Consider the following 11,386-nt stretch of genomic DNA (forward strand, 5'->3'; position numbering starts at 1 on the left):
ACGGAGCTCATTTGCATATCCAAAGGGACGCCGATTGGCTGGGGCCGGCGCGCCCCGCTTTTCCACCGAACGGGGCGGAGTCGGAGGCGGGGTCAGCAGGTAGAGCGGTCCCACGGCCGTTTCTCGGCACAGGTTGGACCTCGGCTCCGTTGAGACCGTTGCGCTGCTGAAGCTGGCCGCTTTGGCTTCCCGCCCAGACGGGGGAATTTCAGTCTCGAACTAGTCCAGCTTTGTCTTTGAACTAGTTCAAAGAGCGTCTGAATGGACCAGTGGTGGGTTTCAAAAAATTTTTAGAACCTCTTCTGTAGGTGTGGCTTGCTTTGTGGGGGTGGCTTGCCAGCCATGTGACTGGGTGGGCGTGGCCAACTTGTAAAATGTGGTGAGACTCACTTAACAACGCTCTTGTTTAGCAACCAAAATGTTGGCTCAGAATCTCTGGCATTTGAAGCAGGCAAGTCTTAAAGCTGTCAAGTTACAAGATCCTTGCATCCCTAACCCTTTAGAAAAAAAAACCCCAGGGGTGTTCAACGTTGACAGCTTTAAGACTTGTGGACTTCAACTCCCAGAATTCCTCCTCCAGTCATGTTGGCTCAGGAACTCTGGCATTGAAGCGTGCAAGTCTTAAAGCTGTCTAGTTACAAGATCCTTGCATCCCTAAACCTCTAGAAAAAAAAAAAACCCAGGGGTGTTCAAACTTGACAGCTTTAAGACTTGTGGACTTCAACTCCCAGAATTCCTCCTCCAGTCATGTTGGCTCAGGAACTCTGGCATTGAAGTGTGCAAGTCTTAAAGCTGTCAGGTTACAAGACCCTTGCACCCCTAACCCTTTAGAAAAAAAACCCCAGGGGTGTTCAATGTTGACAGCTTTAAGACTTGTGGACTTCAACTCCCAGAATTCCTCCTCCAGTCACGTTGGCTCAGGAACTCTGGCATTGAAGTGTGCAAGTCTTAAAGCTGTCAAGTTACAAGACCCTTGCACCCCTAACCCTTTAGAAAAAAAAACCCCAGGGGTGTTCAAACTTGACAGCTTTAAGACTTGTGGACTTCAACTCCCAGAATTCCTCCTCTCGCTCTTCATCTTGATGATGTACGGACGGGTGGGGGGGAGGGAGCTGGAACCGGTTCTAAACAGCACTGTGGATTTGTGGAACCTCTTCTATAGAAGAGGTTAGAACTGGCAGGAACCCACCTCTGGAATGGACCCACGAATGGGATTGACCCTGGCCAGGGGGCGTGTTTGGGCAGCGAAGAAGATGGCGCGTTGTGCTGTCTGCTCCTCCCTCCAGACTTAGATTAGAGCCGAGGTGGCGCAGTGGGTAGAGTGCAGTACTGCAGGCCACTTCAGCTGACTGCTAGTTCAGCAGTTCGGCTGTTCAAATCTCACCGGCTCAGGGTTGACTCAGCCTTCCATCCTTCCGAGGTGGGTAAAATGAGGACCCGGATTGTTGTTGAGGGCGATATGCTGACTCTGTAAACCGCTTAGAGAGGGCTGAAAGCTCTATGAAGCGGTATATAAGTCTAACTGCTATTGCTATTAACTTTATTTATTTATTTATTTATTTATTTATTTATTTATTTATTTATTTGTCTAACATGTACAAGGTAACAAGTATAAATATGAACAGAAACCTGAACAAAGCAAGTAAATGCAAATAAATGGGGACAGTAGGGCAGGGATGGTGGGCACGCTGGCGCGCTTATGCATGCCCGCTTTAAGGACCTCTTAAGAATGGGGTGAGGTCCATGGTAGACAGTTGGAGATTGAAGCTGTGAGGGTTTGAGACTGTAACAATGGAGTCAGGTAGAGCGTTACAGGCATTGACCGCTCTGTTGCTGAAGTCCTATTTTCTGCAATTGAATTTGGAGCGGTTTACCTTGAGTTTTGTATCAATTATTTTGCCCGTGTATTATTTGCCCATTGTAGGAAGTTATCACCCAGCCCTCTCCCAGAAAAATGAAATATCCTAGAAAATATTGAAAAGGCAGAATATTTCTCTGGATGTGAAAAGAAAGGAACATGTTTTAAAAGACAGAATAGCTGCCTGTAGCTTCCTGCCCATCCCCACTTTGTCAATGGGCCATTAAGAAGGCCAAGGTAGTCCACTTTACATAATAAAGGCTTCTCCACTTCAGCTCCAAGGGGGATGGGATTAAGGCATGACAATATTGGCCCTTTACCCAACTTGCCACATGGTATCTGAGAACTCAACTAAACCTGGATTCAGAATGCAGCCTAGAGAGTTGCCCCTGCATGGCCCCATGGGAGTCTGACAACCAATCAGAATACATTTCTCACACAGGAACAGGAAACAGAGAGATAGGACTGAACAGGTTATAAAAAGCCTAGCAAGCCCCTCCCTCAGCCCTTCTCTTCTTCTCCACCAACATTGAAGCATGTGATCCCCTTTTCTGTTCAGGACTCAAGCCATGTGGTCCTGTCCACCATTAAAACCATCTTTCCAAGCAGCCTCCATGTCTCCAGTGTCTTTTTGCCCCACTTGGAGCCGAACCCAGAAGGACATTTCTTTCATCACCGTGCTGGAGCTGAAGTAGTTGTTATCAGGTAGGACATTGCAACAGACAATTTTGTGCACTATGCTTAGGTCAGCCCGTAGGCGGCGCTGTTCCAGGTTGTCCAAGCCCAAAATTTTGAGCCTGGTGGTGGGATAAGGGATTGTGAGTAGAGGAGTGGAGTACCCTTCTCATGATGTACGCACTGTACATCAAAGGATTGCCACCTCCAAGATGCGTTATAAAATAAATAAATTCAAAACGAGGCACATACCCTCGTATCGCTTGCTACATTTTAAAAATTTATACCAGTTGACTTTGTTGGGTATGGGAAACTAAATTAAGGGATGTTAAGGGAAGGAGGATCCAAGTTTATTTGGAAGGCGGTTTGAGGAAGAGAAACATGCCACGGAGAGAAGAAAGAAAAATTTAAAAGCACTGCCCACAGGCAGATACCTGAGATGGACTTAATTCAGCCGCCAATAAAACAACTTGAAAAAGAACTGAAGGAGGAATGGGATTAAACATGCTGGGGGAAAATAAGTGAAAAGACTTTGGTGGCCTGAGCAAGTGAAGAAACCGTTTAAGGAAAGGTCACATCAAATAGACTCAGCTCAGTTAGCCAGCGAAGCTTATGGTAATTCTCTACAGATTATAGGTAATGATATATAGGCCGCAGACCATGTTCTAGAGATAAGCCTTAAAAGAATCTCTCTAAAATTAAGGCTGAGGTGGCCGATCTTGTGTATGGGATCACAACAGGCGAAACAATTTAAGGATTAAAGTAGCATTAGAGGAAAGTGACATAACCAGTTGGACTTTTTTAAAAACCTTATTTCTAAGATTAAGGATCTGAGCGCTGATTTGAAAGCAATAAAGTAAATTGAACGTGATCACAGATTAACTGCCGTAGGAATATGCTGAAAACTAGATATATTTTGTCCGGATTGTTGATTCAAACTGTAGAAAGTTAGCACCCACCCCCTCCTAGAAGAATGAAATATTTTGAGAAATATAAAAAAGGCAGAATATTATATTTCCCAAAAAGAGAAATGGAGAAACATGTTTTTTTTTAAAAAAAGCAAACTCCACTTTCTTAATAGCCCCAGCAGATATTTTGTGCCCATTGGGGAAAACTGGGCCAGTCTATAAGTATAATCTTTATTGTCATTGTACTTAAATACAACCTATTTTGTTGTATAATGACAATAAAGATTATACTTATATCAGTGGTGGGTTTCAAAAATTTTTGGAACCTCTTCTGTAGGTGTGGCTTGCTTTCCGGGTCCACTGGTGGAACCTCTTCTAACCTGTTCGGTAGATTTGACGAACCGGTTCTACCGAACTGGTGCGAACTGGTAGGAACCCACCTCTGACTTATATAGATCAACAACAGCTAGGTTGAATGATAGCTATTTTGACAAGCAGTTTTACTAAGAGGATCTAATAATTAAGGGAAGTAGCCATTTTCCCCCCAAAACTGATGAAGATTTCAAGTTTGAAAAGATTCTAAAAGATTGGCTAGGTAAATATATATTTATAGATGGGAAATTTGATCACAAAACATTAGTTCCAGCATCCATATATGATCCTATTTAGGGTCAGGTTGAATATCTAAAAAATATTAATAGGGGAAAAAACACAAGAATTGTATAATTGTAGGGGACTGATACATTAAAACCTCAGACCAGAATGTTTAAAAGATTTCAGAATTGAGTGCATAACTTTGGATGTGTAGATTCATGGGCAATAGTGAATCCTGCAACAAATGGACATATGATACTTTTTATTTAGGTAGACATAAAAATTCCATCTAGGATAGACTAAATAAGGATATCTAAAACATTTTCATTCTTTTTGCAACAAATTGTAATATTGTACCAAAACTTAGTGATTCTTAGCTTCCAATTGGATGGGACTACATAATTTTATTTCAATTGGCATTTTAATCCTATATTATTATTCAGTGAAGCAACAAAGCAAGATTAGGTCAAGTTTGAGGGAAAAAAATTCCAAGCAAATAATATAAATGGGATAACAATAACAATAAATACCACTACTAAAGAAAAGTTTATTTATACATCCAGGGAATAAAGGAATTTATAAAGAATGATTTATTTATAGCACCAATAAAGTAAAGAATTTATTATCTATTTAATTTTAGCATTTAAAATAAAATTGTCCCAAATTGGAATGTAACAATTGGTATGTGTATTAATAACATCTCCAATTTTTACATTAAAAAAAAACGAAGTTAAAATAATGAATCAGCAAAGGCAGGAACAACAATTCTATCCAGTTTTAATAGTTTATACAATTTATTTTTAAAGCAGTGAATGTTTAGATATATTGTAAATTTGTATGTGAGTAATGCTTCTTTCTTTACTTATTTTTTAGGTTTTTTTTTTTTTTGTATTTTCAATATCATTTTTCTCTGTGCATCATGGATTTATGATGTTGACTTACTTGATAATGTTTGCCGATCATACTTTTAAGAAAAGGTTAAAATCCATTAAACTAAGTTGGTTATGCAAATAGGTGGAATAAAAGGGGCCTTCATTCTTTAGTGAATTTAAGAAGTATGCTGAGTTAAAAGAGGACAATCAGTTGTATTTTGTTACTTAAATAATTGAAATAGGTAGCTAGTAGCCATACATTTGTGTTACTAGAAAATAATAATTAGCCATCTACTGTGAATAATTAACTAATCTCACGTTGGCTTGGTTTCGATGGTGGAGGGTTGGGCAGGAATAATAGGAAAAAAATGTCCATGCTTCAGCACCTTCACTTTGAAAGAAGAGATGAACAAGATATGACAACTCATTCATTCTTTCCTCGGCCTCAGGGTTCTCCAACCTGAAACCTGCAGCTGGATTGAGTCTGTGATTCTTAGAATATCATCCTGCTCATAAATAAAGGAATGAGCTTCCGTTCTTGTAGTGGGTAAAACTGAATTAGCAAAAGTGATGGGTAACCTACAGAAGTGATTTTCAGCAGGTTCTGACCAGTTCTGGAGAACCGGTAGCAGAAATTTTGAGTGGTTCGGAGAACCGGTAAATACCACCTCGGACTGACCGCACCTCCATCTATTCTCTGAATCTGGGAGTTGAAGTCCACAAGTCTTAAAGCTGTCAGGTTTGTAGACCCCTAATTTTTTTCCCTAAAGGGTTAGAGGTGCAAGGATCTTGTAACTTGACAGCTTTAAGACTTGCATGCTTCAATGCCAGAGTTTCTGATTAGCTACTTGGACCGACCTGAGTACTAATTCATAATTTCATATCCGGTCACATGGGCGGCAAACCACTCCCATCTGGTCACATGGGTGGCAAGCCACTCCCACAAAGGAGGCCACACCCACAGAGTAGGTTCGAACAATTTTTGAAACCCACCACTGGTTTGGACCCAGATATAAACACACACAATTGGTATATGAGAAATTGTCTTCCAGGATAAAACTCAGAAAAAAACTGGTTCAGTCAGTCTGCACTGCCAAGGACCATGCCTTTGTGATTTCTCTGTGTATCTTTCTGATCTTTGGAAAGCATATGCTTTTGACACATGAACAAATATTTTACTTCAGTGAAACTATTTCCACACAATATCTCTTTTTCTTGGATCTGTTCCACTGCTAAGCCTGTTCTGACCCAGCCTTAGCAGAAGGAAGAAACAGACTCTTTGTCATGAAAAAACCCTCTTTATTTACTTCTTGTGAACTAATTACATTCACCCACTGAAAAGTCCAGGCAATAGTCCTTCAAGAAGTTAACTGCAGTAACAGCCCTTATCAATTCCTTGCAATAATTACCAGGCTGTGAGCTCCCAGCCAAAAGGCTGAAAATTAAGTTCCGGCAAGCAGTCTTTGTGGGATGAAGCACAATGAGCAAAATCTTCAGAAATACGAACCGTTGTCTCCTACGACAACCACTCTCTTTTCCTTCTATTTACTCCTCAGCCAGGGAGGGGCCATTCATTGTCCATATGTGCTTTGCTTACTGAGTCGTCTCCTTGTCCTCCGTTGTTCTCCTCTTCTAACTGCTCTGTGCATACGTGCATCTGGAACAGGTCCCAGCTGTTCTTCTTCCTCATTTATCTCAACCTCCAAAGGCAGCTGCCTCTCCAGTGGCTGGGAAATCTCAGACAGCCCTGGCTCTATCTCTGCATCGGATGCAGAGCATCCATCAGAGTCTTCCCCAGACTCCAGAACTGGCCCAGATTCCTCCCCAACCTTCTCATTGTCAGAGTCTGCTGCCAGCTCTGCTGGGAGCTGGTGGGCCACAACAAAGCCTTTGCTTTTGCAACTAGCAACCCTTAGCTGATATTGGCAGATTAGCTGATAATAGCAGTGAAGTTGAACCACAGCCCGGATGGGTACTTGAATAGAGGACTGCTTGGAAATTCTAGGATTGTAAGTAAAGGGGGAAGTGGGGGGAAAATCCCAACGCAATACTAAGCTGGTGACGCTTAACATTCAAAAATAGCTGCAAGCAGAAGTTGTTTATAACAAAGGCCCAGTCCAGTGGTGGGATTCAAATAATTTAACAACCGGTTCTCTGCCCTAATGACTAGGAAGGTAGGCAGGGCTTGGTGGTCATGTGACTGCGTGGGCATGGCCAATTCAACATCATTCATGTCGAAGGGTGTTTTGCCTGAGGTGTGACAATGTAACAAGGGTTAACCGGAGAGGCGGTTTCGGTAAGCAGGGCAATAAAGATGAGGCTAGAAACAACACCAGAATGTTTCCTTCCTGCCTTCCTTACAGGATTAGCCCTGTAAAGTGGAAAACAAAAACCCAAAAGGAGATGTCTTCCATTAAAACCGGTTCTCCGGACTGCTTAGGAAGTTAACAACCGGTTCTCCCCAAATAGGTACGAACCGGCTGAATCCCACCACTGGCTCAGTTCTTGGCAGACTAACAGAGCCAGGTGTTCTGGGCAGTCCCAGGTGGCCTGTGGATTTCAACTGGCTATACTTTGTGTTCCACATTAACATTTCCTCATTGGATAGGTTCACGCTTGTGTCCATTACGTTTAGGAAACTCGGCCATTGATTGGGATGAGAGAAGTTGAGGAACGGGCATTTGAATTGTAGGTATGGGAGAGAAATAACCCTACCTTAATTTTGTTTCCCTTAAGATAGAGTAGAGAGAATAGCAATAGCAATAGCACTTAGACTTATATACTGCTTCATAGGGCTTTCAGCCCTCTCTAAGCGGTTTACAGAGTCAGCATATTGCTCCCAACAACAATCCGGGTCCTCATTTTACCCACCTCGGAAGGATGGAAGGCTGAGTCAACCCTGAGCCAGTGAGATTTGAACCGCTGAACTGCAGATAACAGTCAGCTGAAGTGGCCTGCAGTACTGCACCCTAACCACTGCGCCACCTCGGCTCTTAGTAGATTTAGAAGCACTAAAGAGCATTCCTGGATCACCTCCGCCTGCTTCCTGACTTTTCCTATTTTGAAAGGCTTACAGAAAGATATGCAGCGTCAGAGCTCATACTATAATGAGCGATCTTTAGGAAAACCAGGATTGTAGGCTAGAGGCGAAGTCAAGAAATTATCCAGAATAAAGCAATCCCAAATTGCAGGGGGTGAGGGGGGAATGACATGGATACGATGTAACTAGGAACTAAGCTCATCTGAAAAAAGAGTCAGGATAGGAGGCACAACATAACAGAATGTAATAATGATGCTGTTAAAACGGAAAAGGGTTTTAACTCCGCGGGTCCGGATTTTCCAGCTGGGAGAACGTTCCCCGGCTGAGTGAATGAATTTAGGATGGAAGCAAGCTGCGTTTGAAAGCAAGTTGTCTTTATTGTTTCAGGAAGGCCAGGCCTACGGTGGTGTAGATCAGGTGGTGTAGATCAGCGTTCCTGGGTGAGCTGACAGCGACATACAGTAAGTGTACATTTTTTATACCATTTTCCTCTTTGAAGTCCTTTTGTTTTCTTTGTACTATTGTTTTACCACTTTTTGTGTGGGCCTTTGCTAATGGTCCTAATCCTGTCTTGCATTTGTTATTCCTCTGCCCTAAAGTACTTCCCCTGGAGCTGGGATGAGCCCAAGTGTCTTCTACTGTATTTCCCATTTTTACATTTCTGCCCTGAGCTAATCAGTCTTTGTTGCCACTCTGACCTTTTCCTTTGCTTAAGGGTGACTTCTTCCTGCCCTTCTTGGGTCTTTTGTATTATTTTCTTCTCTGCAGCTATTCCTAATTGTCCTGATATCCTGGTAATTATTCTCAGGAGGTTTCTTTTAGAATGTACGTTGGCTTTTGTTATTCTAGTGACTTCCAGTTTGGTTATGGGCTGTACTGGTCTACCTAATACTGTCTTGGTGAAGTTCCCTTCCCACAATGCCACCGTCATTATTTTCCCTGTGGAAAAGTTCCTTCTTCACTGCCTCTTCTGAAGGATGCCAGAGGAGATACCACCAGTTGGTGACCTCCGCTATATAACATATTTATTTATTTATTTATTTATTTATTTATTTATTTATTATTTATTTATTTATTTATTTATTTATTTATTTATTTAGTTATTTAGTTATTTAGTTATTTAGTTATTTAGTTATTTAGTTATTTAGTTATTTAGTTATTTAGTTATTTAGTTATTTAGTTATTTAGTTATTTAGTTATTTAGTTATTTAGTTATTCAGTTATTTATTTATTTAGTTAGTTAGTTAGTTAGTTATTTAGTTAGTTATTTAGTTAGTTAGTTAGTTATTTAGTTAGTTAGTTATTTAGTTATTTAGTTATTTAGTTATTTAGTTATTTAGTTATTTAGTTATTTAGTTATTTAGTTATTTAGTTATTTAGTTATTTAGTTATTTAGTTATTTAGTTATTTAGTTATTTAGTTATTTAGTTATTTAGTTATTTAGTTATTTAGTTATTTAGTTATTTAGTTATTAGACATATACCACTTCATAGGGCTTTCAGCCCTCTCTAAGCGGTTTACAGATTTTTTTTTTAGCAAATTGAGTCAGCAACTTGCCCTCACAGTCCAGGTCCTCATTTCACCCACCTTGGAAGGATGGAAGGCTGAGTCGACCTTGAGCCTGGTGAGATTTGAACCGCTGAGCTGCAGATCACAGTCAGCTGAAGTGGCCTGCAGTACTGCACCCTAACCGCTGCGCCACCTCGGCTCTTATTGTACAGATCTCGTAGTAATTAATCATTAAAGGGCCTTTTTCTTGGGCACATTGTGACTCTTTCCTCTAAACTATCCTTGTTCCTACCCAGAGAAACAATGGACATGTAGAAACAACAGAACATGTGCTTCCTCCATACTAGAGGTGGGTTCCTACCAGTTCGCACCTATTCGGTAGAACCAGTTCATCAAATCTACCGAACCAGTTAGAAGAGGTTCCACCAGTGGACCCAGAAAGCAGGCCACACCTACAGAAGAGCTTCCAAAATATTTTGAAACCCACCACTGGTCCTTGGATATGATTATTCCACACTATCATGCTCATATTTATAAAACTCAGTGCCTCTGCGAAAGGTAAGGATGACTACTGCGTTTGTGGTGCAATCAGAACATTGCGTGTGTTGAAGTTGTTTTAATGCAAACCAAAGATGCCTTTTAAAAAACAAGTTTACATCATATTCTTATGCATGCCAGTGCTGTGTGTGAGGTAATTTAAGGTGGTTCTGACAAGTGTCGTCGGCATCTTCATATCCGGTCACATGGGCGGCAAGCCACTCCCATCCTGTCACATGGGCAGCAAGCCACTCCCACAAAGGAGGCCACACCCACAGAGTAGGTTCGAACAATTTTTGAAACCCACCACTGCTCCATACCTATATAAATAAATAAACATGAATGTATCCCAAAGATTTACTGGACTTCAGTATTCGTTGAACTTCATTGAACAGATTAATTGAACTTCATTGAACACACATATCCCTTCCCCACTTTTCCCAGGCAACATGATTGCTGGTTATCATGCTGGCGAAGAGATTATGAGAGACCTTTAGCATTCAACCTCTAGAAGCAGATAAGGCAGATATATATATATATAGAACGATTAATTTTAACAGGAAATGTTTCTTCGTCAATAAATAACAGTTGTGAGAACCCGAGGTTCGAAGCATGGCTTTAGTTCTTGGTTTCCTTCTGCCCCCATTCCCGGTTCAAAAGACTGGATCCTATTTGTGCAAATAGCAATAGCAATAGCAATAGTTAGACTTATATACCGCTTCATAGGGCTTTCAGCCCTCTCTAAGCGGTTTAGAGTCAGCATATTGCCCCCAACAATCCGGGTCCTCATTTTACCCACCTCGGAAGGATGGAAGGCTGAGTCAACCCTGAGCCTGATGAGATTTGAACAGCCGAACTGCTGAACTGCAGTCAGCTGAAGTAGCCTGCAGTGCTGCATTTAACCACTGCGCCACCTCGGCTCTTCATAGCAAGCATAGCAAGCATGGAGGAGAGCATGTGCTCATATTCAGACTGGGGGAGTGGAGAGGGAAAAGGGATCTTGCTCTTTCTCCCCATGCTGTGACTTTGCTCTAGCATAGCTCAGCACTTACCTGCTGCCTAAGATTAAAAAGAAAAAAAGTAGAATTGGCAGATCAGAACATGAAAGTTGCCTGGCTAACTTACCTCCAAATCAAAACTAAATACAATAAAGATACTAAATTTCATGACATCGAAACAGAACCACACGAATTGGATAAAATTATTCAAAGCTCAGATAGAAAGATGATAGGGAGAATATATAAATTCCTCCTGAAGTATAAAATGGGAGAGGAAATTGTGAAAGAACAAATGACAAAATGGGCACAGAACTTTGGCTATAATATTGAATTAGACAAATGGAAAAAATTTGGGGGAATAAATTTAAAAATGACACTATCAGTTGCATACAAGG

General features: G+C 41.2%; 1 long non-coding RNA gene across 1 annotated transcript; it reads left to right on the forward strand.

The window, feature by feature from the left end:
- The first annotated feature begins 57 nt into the window (after window positions 1-57).
- Window positions 58-8,364, forward strand: LOC148049271 (uncharacterized). Its single transcript, XR_015695694.1, has 3 exons — window positions 58-272; window positions 2,418-2,563; window positions 8,335-8,364. It is a non-coding gene; the product is annotated as an uncharacterized LOC148049271 (long non-coding RNA).
- The last annotated feature ends 3,022 nt before the right edge of the window (window positions 8,365-11,386 follow it).

Source organism: Thamnophis sirtalis, unplaced genomic scaffold, assembly GCF_051295495.1.
Source record: "Thamnophis sirtalis isolate CommonGarterSnake01/CBP01778 unplaced genomic scaffold, rThaSir2_p1.2 scaffold_2, whole genome shotgun sequence".
Classification (NCBI taxonomy): domain Eukaryota; kingdom Metazoa; phylum Chordata; class Lepidosauria; order Squamata; family Natricidae; genus Thamnophis; species Thamnophis sirtalis.